A 5,460-nucleotide genomic window follows, 5' to 3' on the forward strand; every position below is an offset into this window, starting at 1 on the left:
CCAATTTACAAGACAGGTAATTTAGTGGCAGGATTATTTATTAATGAGCCCAGTACACAAGGTAATGGGACTAAACCCTGTGGAGGTCAGTCTTCCTATAACACATGCCTTTTGGAGAGAAAAGAGGTGGTGTCTTCAGAACATTGAGTTATTATTTTAGTATTTAAATTAAGACACCTTCCCTTGCTAAGATGCGATTTTTTTTTTTCTGAATTGCATCACAACAAAGTCGTCTAGATGCTGTATGGAGATCAATTTTGTCAACCATATTAGCGGTGGGTATGTTTTAGTCCTGTTAGTACCTAAGTCGTGAGAACCTGGAGAAGGGGCCGTAGCTTTCCAGGCTCAGGCACGTGCCGCCTTCCCCACCACATGCTTTGTCTCTGGGATGCTCCGCCCCACTGTTCACCAGACCTTCCAGAATTCCCAGTCACCGTGGCAGGGGCACTCATGTTCCTGCTTCCCGAAAGTGGGTTTCCTTCTTATGCCTGTATTCCCCCAGAATTGATCAGAAGGCAGTGACTGCAGGGGGTCTGCTGGTGTCCCCTGCATGTCATGGGGGGGGGGGGCGGGGCCACAGAGTTCTCCCCCACGAGGACCCTCTTCCCTCTTTCTATGGCGACCTGATGAGCTGCTCTTGGGAGACTGAAAAACCTCACAGAGAAAGGAGGGGCAGCACAGGTGGCCTTCCTCGCATGTGTGCAATTGCTGGAATTCAACACCTATCAGTAGTCAAGGAATGAAGTATTCGCTGTTGAATTTCATTTTTCTTGTGTTTCATCTCGTTATACAGTTGATTGCCTTATAGCAGGAGTGGGGAATGCCGTGAAGAAAGCCCACTTAGTTTTGTGTCTTCAAATCTGAAACACTTCCAGGTTTTGACTGTGGAGTCCTATCAAAGTAAGCAGAATTGGAAGTGATGCCCAGTCCCTGGGCTTTAACAAACTTTGTTACTTAGCATTCTGCTACAAAATCTGAAAAGGCAGAGAAATGCAGCTCTCGCTGTTTAGAAAATCTTTGTGGGTTTTTCTTCCCTCCCCCCTGCCCCCGGGGAATGTTTTCGGCAAATTATTCATTGGAAAAACGAAACATGAACTGCAGGTGTTTCACAGCGCGTGTGCCGTGGTGGCCGTGTTCTCACCGTTGCATCTTGTCCACCCACTCGTTCAGCAGGCAGATCCTGAGCACCAGCACTGTGCCAGATTGGACCCCAGGGCTGGGAGGCAGAGTTGGGATCAGCTCCACGACAACGCACGGCTCTTCGGCCAAAGACCTCGAGCAGCCTTTGTGGGGAGCCCACCCATCTGACTTCTTCATGCAGCCTAGACTGACATCTGCCCATTGCAAACCAGCCTGCCCTGCTGGTTTGCCAAGCCACGTGAGAACCATAACGTGGCTTTTATCACCCTGGTCCTTGCTTCCGGAGGGTTGAGTGTAGGGAAGATGGTGAGCCTGGGACATTCTAAGGCCTAGGCTCCTTACCTGTATAAAGGAATGTTGTGTGGAATGGTCGTCGAGGCATTTAAACGTAAACATGGACTTCCTTTGAGGGTGTAGACCAGTGATGCCCAGCGGGCTGCTCCCAAAGACCCAAGACCCTACAGTGTGGACACTCCGTCCGTCTTCCTGGAAGTGTCTAGTATATAACAGAACTTGATTTAACACTTAGATTCCCATTGTCCTCGAATTGATAGGGCAGTGGGCCAAGGTTGTAGTCTTACGGATTAGGGAGAACTTTATAGAAGTTACCTAAACATAAAAGAATAACTCCAAATGCTATATAGGATATATGCTATCAAGAATAGAGCATGTGAACATAAGGACTTTTCCTTATAAGGGGTGACTACTCATTTCCATTCCAGAGATGATCTGGAATACTGTGACTTCAAGGAGGTGGTACAGAGGTTAAGGTCTTTGGAATCAGACTTTAATTCAAGTTCTGGTTGCATCCCTCATGCATTGATGAAGTTATTATCACAAGACTTCTGGACTCAGTTTCATCTTCTGGAACACAGAGATAATATCTCCCTCAGGGGTTATTGGGAGGAATAAATATGGAATAGTTGTTTTTTTTTTTTTAATTACATACCTCACACGTGGTAGGCACTCAGTAAATAGCAGCTATGAAATTTTATGCAACTGTTTTCCTTGACTTGTTTCCCTGTAGTTGGTCCTCACCTTTATTCAGTGGACCCCTCGTTTCCAAAATGTCATATCATGTAATGGAGGTCTGACAGTGAGACATTCTCTCAACTGGGACTTCTGTATTCAGTTGCCTTGACTCTGGCTGACCTTGAATGTGTTACTGAGAGAGTGGGGTATTAGATTGCATGGTAGAAAGCCAGTCATCTTGGGGCGCCTGGGTGGCTCAGTCGGTTAAGCGCCAACTTTGGCTCAGGTCATGATCTCATGATGTGTGAGTTCGAGCCCCGTGTCAGGCTCTGTGCTGACAGCTCGGAGCCTGGAGCCTGCTTCGGATTCTGTGCCTCCCTCTCTCTCTGCTCCTTCCCTACTCGTGCTCTGTCTCTGTCTCTCAAAAAAATAAATAAACATTGAAAGCAAGCAAGCAAGCAAGCAAGCCTGACAGTCAGTCATCTTTGCCCATCTTAACTATGGCCCTGAGAGTTTCCAGTTCTCATGCTACTTTCTTTTTTCTCTTCACAGTTGTGTGTTTTAGGGAGCAAAGGCCCTCTCACTGATGGTTCAGTTCTGTGTCCCTAAAATCTTATATTCCAGAGCCAGCCCTTGTTTGAAACCTGTGTCTTTTTCCTTAGGTGTCCTTGCAAAACTTTAATGGCACAGAGCAGTTAGTACATGTAATGACCTTCTGCACTATCATTCTGTCGTTTGGGCACAGACATCGATTTTGCTTATCTTGGCATGTGAAGGAAGGAGTCTGATTCCTCTCTGTGTCTCCTGAGCCTGCAGTGGCACACAACCCTCAGCAGAGCGGAGCAAGGCCACACAGAGTCTTTGAGGGCACTGGAAGGGGCACCTGTAGAGAGTGTGCGGGTTGGCTCAGCAGAGAGAGACCAGACTGTGGAGGACACTCAGAACAGGTGGCTGCTGCCCTGGGCCACGTGCATTATAAAGTCAGCCTGGCGGATGCTTGCGGTTGACCAGCTGCCCCATTATGAAATCTCCATGTGAATGTGAGGCTTCTATAATTTTCGTCTGTGGACCAATTCATTATTTGTCCCTTCTTTACCGGGAGTGTAGAGAATTACTGAATAATGCAAAGTTACCTAACCCTAAAGATCCTGTGGGGGGAAAAAAGTGCCCATAAGGGAGTACCAATAATTTGATGAGACCGGTGGAAATGACTCTTTAAAAATTGTGTATTTTTATGGGTATTTTTCAACAAACGTACTAAATTTATTCTTGACAATTGTAATCTACCTACCTAACAATTTGATGAGAACTCTTTATTCCTCTTTCGTGTTAGCTGTTCCTTTTTTAAACTATTTCATTGCTACTGTATAAACATTTTATTTATAGGAAGCTAAATTAAGCTGGGAAAGAGGAGTCTACCTCTGGTGTGTGAAATGTTGGCAAGTGCTTTGTTCCCTGCTTCAGTGGCAAAAAGCAAATGCAACATAGACATAAGGCTATTTGAACTCTTTATTTGCCACATTTACAATATTAATAACAGCGTTTCCAGAAGTTGTCACATCAAGTAAAAGATCTTCATTCCAGGCTGTCTTTTGGGGCCAAATTGAGACTGGATGCATGCATTTAATAAATTGTAGTCTCAAGTAGTCATTTTTGTAAATAATTAGTTTCAGTGAAAGAATAAGTTAGCATATTGTATGCATCTAATGTTGCAAATGTACATACAGCAAACTTTGCTATTAATCAACAGTCAAGCACCGCAAGTGGGGTCTCATACATAATGAATTGTGCTTAAGCCTCATGGGTTTCTTGATAGAAAAATAAAAGAAAACACAAGTGTAGTAAGCTTTTGAATAAAATTTAACTAGATTGCTCTGCATCCTGTAATTGTTTTGGAATCATTAGGGACCTGATAATTCATCCGTAGTTTTGGGGTGTTTTTATCTTCATCTGTCAAATAGGAGAGATTTTAATGGTATGTTAAAGTGTTGATAAAATACAGTTTTCCTTTTAACAATTTGAACGTTTAGGGGAGAAAGTAAATAGGCTTTTTTAAGGCGTTCTAGTCTGCCAAGTGTACTCTTTAAATTGTGTTTTAAAAATGTTTTATTGCTTATGCATTTAAGAATCATTTACAAAAGGGAAAAAAAGTACGTAGCTCTTATGACATGTACCCTGTACGAGGAGGAGTTGAAAACTTACATAGAACTTTCTGGTTGGGGAGAGTGTTTTCAGATACCACCGTGAGTTCCTCTGTGGTCGTGTTTAGGTTCTGACATGAACTCGAACCCCAGATTTTGAGGGCTTAGGATGCCCATTAAAAACTGATATCCAGTTTAAGCAACATACCTGTGACCACCCAGAAAGTGAGTATATTGGGGCCCCGTTAAGTTTTACTGCCTCTTCCTCCTTCTATTGTTGACCTTGGGACGTGAACCATTGGTGGCCTCTGATAGGATCGTAAATGTAGAATTCATTTTGGGGGGTGTGCGATCGTGGGGTGGAAGGCATAAAGGCAAGGAGCAGGATTTATGTCCGTCTTTGTTACGAACCACACAGTAAAAGCTCAGCAAGGGTTTGCAGAGCACCTGTCAGTGCGCCAGCCAGCCCCTCCTGCAGAGACGGTGGAAATACCCCCTTCCCCACGAAGCCGTCCTCTTCACTTCCGTCTGTGCTCGGAGCGGGCTCCCTTCGCCCCCGGTTTCCCCCTGTTGTATGGTAGCATGTCTCTTCGTCTCATAGGGAATGATCTGTGAAAACAGAAAGTCAAACCTAGTACGTGAGAGTCAGTCCTTAAGCCCATGTTGTTATGAGCAGTGGCAGCCCTTATTCCTGTTAAAATGAACAAATGTGTAAACGTGTCTCCCGTTTGTTATGTAAACTTCAGTATGTTGCTGATACTGCACGTCTGTATTCACTCTTCTCTTTGTCCCTTCACTACATAGTGCTGTTAGGGCAGCAGGAGAAATCCAGGAGCTGGCATCCAGACCGTCAGACGGGTGCCGGGCACACACAGTGCCCGCCAGGAGCCGCGCCGCTGGGTGAGCCCATCGGTGGGCCTCTGTCCTTTGTCTTTGACTCCGTCCTGCTGTTTGAGACCAGTGTTTCTGAGTACCAGCATCAGCACTCTGATTCCCCCCTTCCTCTTTTCTTCCTAGTTTAGAAGTTGAAATAGTCGCGCAGACTCCCACCGTACACACCCTCGTGGTGGTGTTTCCCAACAGCTGCTGGCCACCAGGCCACGTCACGGGGCCATCGCTTGCATTGTCCATTCATTGGAGGGCATCAGGGAAACATGGGGTTGTCCAAAAGGCAGAGCGGAGAGAAAGCTGCTGACACCAACTCCGT

The 5,460-nt window shown here is 45.5% G+C and overlaps 1 protein-coding gene and 1 long non-coding RNA gene across 7 annotated transcripts in view; one reads left to right on the forward strand and one right to left on the reverse strand.

Moving 5' to 3' along the window:
* Window positions 1-5,460, forward strand: part of MGMT (O-6-methylguanine-DNA methyltransferase) — a 297,512-nt gene that overhangs the window by 241,029 nt on the left and 51,023 nt on the right. The gene's annotated exons all lie outside the window — the stretch shown is intronic.
* Window positions 3,608-5,398, reverse strand: LOC131493573 (uncharacterized). The gene is made up of 2 exons (XR_009252753.1): window positions 5,313-5,398; window positions 3,608-4,862 (listed from the first exon to the last, which is right to left on the reverse strand). It is a non-coding gene; the product is annotated as an uncharacterized LOC131493573 (long non-coding RNA).

Source organism: Neofelis nebulosa, chromosome 13 (genome assembly GCF_028018385.1).
Source record: "Neofelis nebulosa isolate mNeoNeb1 chromosome 13, mNeoNeb1.pri, whole genome shotgun sequence".
NCBI lineage: Eukaryota > Metazoa > Chordata > Mammalia > Carnivora > Felidae > Neofelis > Neofelis nebulosa.